This window comes from Cryptomeria japonica, chromosome 6, assembly GCF_030272615.1.
Source record: "Cryptomeria japonica chromosome 6, Sugi_1.0, whole genome shotgun sequence".
Taxonomy (NCBI): domain Eukaryota; kingdom Viridiplantae; phylum Streptophyta; class Pinopsida; order Cupressales; family Cupressaceae; genus Cryptomeria; species Cryptomeria japonica.
Window position 1 is genome coordinate 72358499 of NC_081410.1, and position 9799 is coordinate 72368297.

The 9799-nt window shown below is 32.8% G+C and overlaps 1 non-coding gene across 1 annotated transcript; it reads left to right on the plus strand.

The window, feature by feature from the left end:
- The first annotated feature begins 4399 nt into the window (after positions 1-4399).
- On the plus strand, positions 4400-4473 carry TRNAI-AAU (transfer RNA isoleucine (anticodon AAU)). Its single transcript has one exon. It is a non-coding gene; the product is annotated as a tRNA-Ile (tRNA).
- The last annotated feature ends 5326 nt before the right edge of the window (positions 4474-9799 follow it).

Consider the following 9799-nt stretch of genomic DNA (forward strand, 5'->3'; position numbering starts at 1 on the left):
AATTCATTTGGAAGTGGGATCCCTCTGGGGACTTCTCTATCAAAATTGCTTACAATAGCTTGCTGAGGGAACCTGATCATACCATCAATTCGAAAGAGTTCTGGAACCCCCAACTCATCCCCAAGGTCAACTTCTTCTGGTGGATGAATCTCCACAATAAAATATCGACACAAGACAATCCGATTAAGAGGGGATTCCAATTTCCTAATAGATGCATCCTTTGCAAAAATGGTGCGGAAAGCCCGCTCATCTCTTTCTCCATTGTGTGTTTGCTTAGGAGCTTTGGGGTATGGTCTGCATCAAGCTCAATATCAGATGGATTATGAATGACAATTTGTTAAATTTGTCCCAAGAATTTTGGGGTCCCTCCTCCAATCCCCTTATCCAACAACCGTGGAACCAGATCCCCCCCTCATGTGAGATGGAGTATCTGGAAGGAAAGGAATGCAAGGATATTCAGAGATAAAGAGGCCTTTGTGGAAACTGTGTTTTCTCGTTTCCTAAAGTTGATTCTTAAGAATATCTCGGTCACTAGAACCTGACTGGCCTCCAAGCCCCCCTCTACTGGGAATGGAAAATTACTAGATACTGGAATCTTCCTCCCTCGTTCCCTCTTCTTGACTACTCCAAGAGACTCCTAAGGAAAAGCATTGTTTGGTCCCCTCCTTCCACCCATGGCTTTAAACTCAACTTTGATGGGGCTACCAGAGGGGGCCTGACTGCTGGTGCAGGGATCATCAGAACCCACATGGGGGCCCTTGTTGCTTCTTATGTGGGTAACGTGAATGGGGACTCTACTAATCAGGCTGAAGCAATGGCCTTAGCCTAGGGGATTCGTTTTGCCCTCACTATGGGAATCGGGTCAATGGATATTGAGGGTGACTCCAAGCTCATCATAGATGTTGTGAGAGGGCGGAATAGGCTTAACTGGACCATTGAGGGAACCATCAGGGACACCCTAAGTCTCATTTCTGGGCTTGACTCATTTAGATTCATGCATGTCTTCAGAGAGGGTAATGGAGTGGCCGATGCTCTAGCTGCCCTTGGGCTATATATTTCTGGTTTAAGATGTTGGAGGAGCCAACTCCCTCCCGGACCAACTGCCTTCTTCAGGGAGAGAAATCTAAAATATCTATCAATGATTGAGTTGTTGCTTAGTTTTTCTCCTTACTCTCCTCTCTTCCCTTGGGGTCGTTCGGAGGGGTTGGTTTCATAATTCTCTGTTTTTGTTGTTTTTTATTTTAAAAGACTGGTTTTAGTTTGTTGTTAATGTTGTTATAGTGTTGTTGTTGCACTGTGGTTCCGTTGATAGTTTTTCTATGTAAAGGGCCAATGCCCTGGTTTTCACTGCCTTTTTAATCAAAAACATTTAGGGTTTTCTCACCTATTTTTTCCAAGCCTTTATATCTTTTTGAATTCTTGACAATTATCTCTAGAATTAAGAAAACAACGGTAGAAATCTACGAGAGAAAATTTTGGTTAGTGCTAAGAGGAAATTTCCTTAGTTGTAGTCTTCATAGTAAGAGTTCGTATGCATAGATTGTGTTTCACACAGTGTGGGTTTTGTGATGTGTGAAAGGATTTGTAGCCATTGAGCCTAGGAGGATTTATAATGTTGAAGTGATGCACGTTCATGAAATGAAGGAGATAAGGAGATGAAAATATCTAGTAAGCGAAGGGGCTTTTCCAAAGACGGTTTTATATGTATAATAATGGTTGATTTTATGAGAAATATCTACAATAATGCGTTTTTGTGTGAGAGATCTTAAAATTAAATTGCCTAGTTGGTATAAGAGAGGATTTGAAGTGATATATGGATTTTATGATGGAGAGAGAGACGGAGATAAAAGAAGACGTATCAACAACAACAATTTGCAAAATTTAGAAATGAAGGAATATTAAAAGATAATGAAGATCTAACAATCAAGTATTAATAAATTAGGGAGATATTTTGGAAAAAATACAAGGAAGAACGAGTAGAGAGATAAAATTAAGATTTTTAACTACATAGCTAGAGTTTTTTTTATGTCAAGTATTAGCTAGATAATATACTATGATGAAAAATAAGGTTTAAGAGATTTCAATGGTCATAAAATTAAAACTTTGGATACTAGCACGCCAAGAGGCATTGGTGTCCTTGAGGAAGGATGATTTTAATCTTCAAATATGGGTTGGTAAAATAACTATGACTATTCACTTATTTATAACTATGAATGGACAAGAAAATGAGAGTAGAAACAAAAAATGAAGATTATGATGTATATATTTTCTTACCTCACATGTGGATGGTGTTTTTGGTAGCCTTATCTACTTCACTCAAAATGCCCCTATTCTTTGGATTTTGGATTGGTGTATCACTATATGCAAGAACCGAATCAGCTTCATTGTAAATATTCTAAGTGGATTATCTACTTTATCATTGATACTCATACATACAAAAATCACTTCTGTATTGGAAGTATTATGGAGTTAGGAGGCTAAATCAATTCAGATTAGGTAGGTGATATTGGTGATTATAAATGTACTTTAGGCTATGGTTGTGATGTATCTTAAACCTTATTTTTTCTATTAAAAATAATATTTTATTAATCTAACTATGAAATCTATTTGGATCCAACATATCTTCTTAGAATTTTGACTTCCTTAACTTTAGTTTTAATCATCTATAATAATTATAAAGGAGATGGGATAAAAATTAGGACTACATTCATGGAGAAATTTACATTCTTTGTTCAAAATCCAAGGTCCCCCATTCAATTTTGATGGTTGTATTTAAGTATTTTATCATAATATAGGATTATTTTTTTAGAAAGATTGTGTCACTCAAAAGGTAAAATTTTGAATCTATTGTAAAAAATCATATATAGGGTTCATATATAATTTAATTTATAATAAAATATTTTTTAGTATTTGAAGAATAATTTAGAGTGAACAACTATCATCAAATATTTGCTTGACAAGCAAGATCAACTATCAAATGTTAGGCTCTTCCCATCTATAAAGAGGGTGATATCGAATATCGACTTTGCCAAAAATATTCAAATTCAATATTTTTCATTGCTTCTCTAAGTTCTCTTGCAATAGTCATCATTACACTCCCTTAATGAAATTTTATGTCAAATTTTCCTCAATAAAATATATTCATATTAATGAGAGATTAAATAAAACAAACAAACTTTGTAGTAAAGATTTATGTGTTATGTTCTTATTATATGCTTTGAATTTAATTATTATTTTGATTGTATGCTTTGAATTTAGTTATTATTTTGATTGTATGCTTTGAATTAAGTTATTGTTATGATTACATGTTGACAATATAGCTAGTTAAAAATTTATATATAATAATTTAAGGTTCTCGATGAGAACCAAAAGCTACCACACTTGGTAGGGAGTCTTATCTTTTTTTTTTAAGTTAAAATAAATGACCAAATAAAAATATATTATAATAAGTTAAAATTTGTTTATTATACTAAGCAAGTCTAATAGTTGCATTATCGAATTCTTACTTTGGAGGGTTTCAATTAATTGATAAAATTTTAGTTTAGTCTAGACCTAACTTGACATTTAATGTTTGTAGATTAATATAAAGACTATGATTTGGGCTATCAATAATTTTTGTGTTATTTTATGGGCGTGACATGTAGACTAGCAATACTTCAAAAATAAAATGGAGACAAATAGAGAGGATTCAAAAGTGTTTGATTACAAGAAAATTCAAAACTAAAGCATTAGTTCCTTATAAGGTGCTTTAAGCAAACACATGAAATTTCCTTGTTGAAGTGACAAATATTATTTGACTCTTTGATTATTTGAAGAAAAATGAATGGTTGGAGGTAAATAGCTGAGATTCTCACAAAAGATTTTTTGAACAAACAAAATGGATTTGGATGAAACAAAATGATAGTTGATGAAAATGGAAAATCAACTTGAATGCGTGCTTAAATAATATCAAAGCCCGAAATATATTTATTATGGATGAATTATGCATTGTTATATCCAAAAAGACATTAAAGAGAAAGAGGAAATATTATCTTAATGAATTTAACCCTACATATGAACGCCATCAAAAGATCTTTTTAGAAGGTGAGTATCACTTGAAGAACAAAGATACTCATAATTCTATTGAGAATTAACTTACATCATCTTCAACACGAAATAAACTAATAAAAAAACATCAAAAAAATAAAATACATATGTTTTACAAAACCAAAACAATTAAATAAAAGACCCACTTTATGTTAAAGTGTAATATATTCTAAATAACATTCAAGCTAGACTCTATAAAAATGAAGTTTACCAAGACAAGATTACAATCGAAATTAAAATGCAAATAATACAAATTTAAAAGGTTACTTTTATCTTATAATTATATTATAAGAAAAATTAATCATCGCGTGTGGGCCTATTAGCTCAGTTGGTTAGAGCGTCGTGCTAATAACGCGAAGGTCGTAGGTTCGAAACCTGCATAGGCCATTTTTACTGTTACAGTAAATTTTTTATTAATTTAATTTAAAGTATATACAAAAGGAGCTTTCCTATGAAACAGTAAATTCTTTATTAATTTAAAATATATTTGAAAGGAACTTCGACGGCAAATAATATTCCACACGTTGGATCGAAATATTCAAAAGGACTTCTAATTAATGTTATACTCTTAATTTTTCTTTATCAATTATAGAGTTTTAGTTTTTATTTAAATCTTCATAGTGTTAAAAAAAATTATTATTTTATTGGTACATATTTTAAAATTCTATATAATTTGTTTTAATACATTATGTATGAATGTGGCTTCCAAATCTTACTAGTACATTATCAATTAGTGACCATACCCAATCAACTTATCTCATAAGTAACCATAATTATTACACATTGGATTTGCAATCCCACATATCTATGAGATAATTTTATATTGAGAATATCTAAATTATTCATAGTTAAATTGTTTTAAATCCTAAATTATACCTCATGAGTTAACTATCCCATAAAAATAGTTAACTAAATAATCAATTTAGTTAACTCATTAATTAAATTTAGTCACAAGCCAATCCCTTTATCTAGCTTAGACTCATAAATTAATAAATGAATCAAATAATACATCAACTTGTCAATCAAATGAGTTGGTTGACCTATTTGTTATTAATTTTGTATATTGAGAATATCTAAATTATTCATAGTTAAATTGTTTTAAATCCTAAATTATATCTCATGAGTTAACCATCCCATAAAAATAGTTAACTAAATAATCAATTTAGTTAACTCATTAATTAAATTTAGTCACAAGCCAATCCTTTTAGCTAACTCAAACTCATAAATTAATTAATGAATCAAATCTAAAACAAATCTAAAACAAATCTAAAACAAATCTAAAACAAATCTAAAACAAATACATGAATCATACAAATTGTTGTCCACACCCTCATAAATATCTATCTTCTTGTTGCTAAAGGTATGAAATTTCTTCAAAATTTCCATCAAATTCTCATACAAAGATTACTACAAGTCTGCCATGATATTTCAGTCATATCACAATCAACAAACCACCAAAACCAACCTTTTATACTAAAAAATGGTAACTCAAAAGTTTGCTCCATTAACTAAATGAAAGGAAAAGCACAAGGGCGATGCACATAAGAAATTCTACTCACTTCTTTTACCCACCTTTTACCCTCCAAACTAATCTAGATCTGTTAGGAACTCATAAATGCCTCTAAAAGATGATTTTGTAGCCTTCAAACATAGGAAAAAACCTCATAAATTTCCACATGTCAATACCTAAGTTGGGTGATGCCTACAAGAGGCGACTTGGGCTAGAAAAATAAATGTAAAACAAAATCCCACATATAATATATGCATCATCATCGCTAGAATAATATTTGTCTTATTTTTAGAGATATGAGAAAAAATGTGAATCTTAGTGTAGCTAGAATGGTACAACCAACATTGGAAAATATCTATAAACACACTTGAAACTCAAACAATACACAAAAAAACTAAACTAGAAATGCACTATGAAATACTTGTAAGATGTGTCTAACAAATACTGGTCAACTAGAGTAGATCTTACACTACCATAACCAGTCTTCTTCAAGAGGGATTTTGTCCTCAAGAGGGCTCAGATGGACTAAGTCCAAATCTCCAAGGTTTTCTCAAAGAGAAATATCACAAATAATAAACTTCATATACCAAATGAGCTCTCAATTCTCCTTTTAACAAAGTCTTTTAGGAAACTTTCCAAAAACTCTCTTTAAAATCACTTTAATGATTTGTTAAGCCTCTTAATTCCAAAAAGAGATTTAATTTACTTTTAAAACACTTTTAGCACTTAAAGTCACTTTTAATTGTTCCATCATTTAAAACTTTCCATTCTATTTCAACTGAGCTATATGTTCACTTTAATGCATGATAAATACATTTAATTAAAGAGATAACCTCAGTGAAAAAATTAAATATAGCTAAACATTACACCTAGTAGCGAAAGTATCTTAAAAGCATTGTAATTGAAATCATACTATGTAGGAGTTGTCCCCATGATAAAAGATGATAAATGGACCTAACTAGGTGACTTAACAGAAATAGATGCTCCCTTCAAGAATCTTGGAGCCAAAACTAGAAGATGGAAATATTAGAAAGCATCATATGACTCCTCTAATCATTTGAGCTCACTAGTTGTTGTATATTGTTGGTCATTGTTGCTGCTAGGATATGTTGTTGTCATTGATGTCAACACATTTCCGTGATTTGCTCCGGTGATTGAAGATTGAAAAAATCTTATGATCCAATTTTGCAGTTTTGTTTTGCTTTGCAGAGCTCGGTATTTCCTCCGATATATTTCGAAGTGATCATATCTTGTGCTGGTATTTTGGGATATTGTTTGGGATGGCCTTTTGTATCTTCCACTAGTACATTCAAAGCTGATTTCCGATGGCCATTTGTCGGATTTGCGACGAATTTTCATTGGAGTGCTGACAAAATCAACCATTGAAAACTCGGCGTCAGATTGGTCGACGATGCCATGCCCGTCGGAAATACGACAATCCAATGGACTTTGCCGACAGTCAAAGAAGTCGTCGGAATCAGTAGATTTCGTCACAAAGCCGACGACGATTTGGAACTTCACACTGACGATGATGTTGTTTATCTGACGCTTGTGTCGTCGGTCCATTCGGAGACATCGACGACCGTCTGACTACGAAGTGTCATTGCACGTACAACATCCTCGTTGGATGTCTGTGTGGTTTGAGTCGGAAGTGTGATGACTCTAGAACATTTCACCGACGAGAACGTTGTATGTTCGCCGATTACATCATCGGTCGAAAGCTTGGTATTCGTCGTAATTCCGACGATGATAATTTTAATTAAAAAAATAAATTATTATCTAGTCATTGATATGTACAACGAATGATATTCTATCCCCACCACCTACCAGTAGGGGCATAGGTTTGAGGCTAATATGAGGCGCATGGTTTCAAGCTAATATGATCAGGCGCACCATGGTTGAGATGGTCAAACTCCCTAGTCTCACTCTATGACTAAGCTCATGCCATATCTAAATCAAAGACATCTCAAATACATTGTCGGTGGAAAGCTGCAAAATGTCATTTTGATACATAAGCAAGACATACACAATTGGGCACAATCACCAAGAGAACGGTAAAAAGTGTGTTTGAGATCATTGTCCTAATTGTGGTGTGGTCACGAAGAGATCACCATAAATTTGTCAACCTCTTCGTGACCACACCACAATTAGGACAATGATCTCAAACACACTTTGTTCTCTTGGTGATTGTGCCCAATTGTGTATGTCTTGCTTATGTATGAAAATGACATTTTGCAGTTTTCCACCGATGATGTATTTGAGATGTCTTTGATTTAGATATGGCATGAGCTTAGTTGTAGAGTGAGACTAGGGAGTTGGACCATCTCAACCATGGTGTGCCTACATATGTATATAGTTTTGTGTATTCATTAAAGATTTTCATTTAATTTTGAGCATTTTGGTTAGCAAATCAGAGGTGCACTTTACATTCTTGTTGTTATCCAATTCACTTACTTTAGCTCTATTTCTTTCTTCAGATTTGGGGTCTAGAGCTCCTCCCTAAGCAGATATTGTTGGTTTTGTCTCCCCTGCTTTGGTTGGAGAGTTTCTTGCTATCTCTGGTAGCTAGACCATAGAGTTCATCTTTTCTTAGATTCATTAAGCTTTTTATTTGTTGTGTAGTGTCTTTCGTTATATGCTTGATTAGGATAGTGTTTAATCTTTGATTTGCTAACCCTAATGACTAACATTTGTTTCTTGTGCTTCTCTTTGTGTGTGTAGCAATCAAATAGGTTTTTCTAACTTTCCTTCTTTTTGCAGAGCATCATATACATATACATATTATGTATATATCTATATATCTACATATACATATATGACCAAATCCTATATAACATTCGGTTTGATTTTATTATTGGTTGTTTTCACATATGATATTATTATAATACCTAATGTTATATCCCTATTTATTTTTGTTATCCAATTTTCATTTATATGTCAATTGCATTTAATAGGGGCTTTTTTGTTGTTAGCATCTTCATGCTTTGAGTCTAAATTTTAATATCCTGAAGCTTATTCCAGTCTTTTCTAAGGTCCTAGGTCCTTGTTGTTTTGGAAATCTCATTAAAAGGCTCCAAAAGGTTTCAAATGTACCTTATAAATGAAAAGAAGGGCTATACTCTTATGATTATATTGTAAAAACTTTAGAAAAGAAGCACATTCATGTGACTTCATGAAAGAAAAAGTTTTTTTCAAAAGAAAATACTTTGGAGGGAAGGTCATTCAAGTCTTCAAATGCACGTTCTACATGTGACCAATGATTAACTTGAGTCTGAAGGAGTCAAACTCGGGTTTGACATAGCTGGACTTGGGTTTTCATGCAAATACCCTATTAGGGAGAGGGACCATTAGTTGTGAGGGGTAACTTTGTCAACATGTAGCCATCACGTGGAATATCATAAGACCTCCAATTTTTTTAGAAATGTAAAATGGACATTTAACTATCTAAAATTTAAGGTTTGAAGGTGTGACTTCAAGAGATAAAAAATAGAAGAATTATATACCTCATGTCTTATCATGAATTTAGGAAAGTTTAGAGAAAGGATTTATTAAATACCTTGAAGGTGTCTATAAGGTTGAGCTTATTTAAAAGGATGAGATTTCACAATGCAAGGTTTGGAGGGAAAATAATTTACTTGAAAAGGCATTTTAATTCAAAAGATGTAAAGACAAATACAATTCTTTATTTATTTACAAAAGTTTTCTAAAGGCCTCCTTCCACGTGATTATTAAGAAAATCAATATCATGCATATCTTGGAGGGAAATAGAAAGCTAAAAGTATAAGCTTTCATGTGATTTTAGGGTTTGCATTTTGTTTCAAATGAAAATAACCATTTATAGCCAGTTTTTAGAAGTTATGCTGGTGTTTTGTTGGGTCTCAAATCAACATATTGGATAGGTTCTAAGGAAATGCCAACCCCTATGATCAAACCCTCCAATTGACTTGGCCAACTTATAGAGTGAACCTATTTGGTTACTAACTCTCTCACTTTAGGCTCTGCAGGACCTAGGCGAGTATACCTACTCACTAGTTGTTCCTTCAACTAATGCTTTTTATAGCAGATTTAGTGTCTTGATCTAACTTCCCCCTATCTCAGAATGGCATCAGTTCCTAGAATGGAGATATAGCAGATGAGTTCAAGATTGTTGTTGTAGAAGCTATTTGATCTTGATGCTTGAAATTTATATATACACTATTGCTA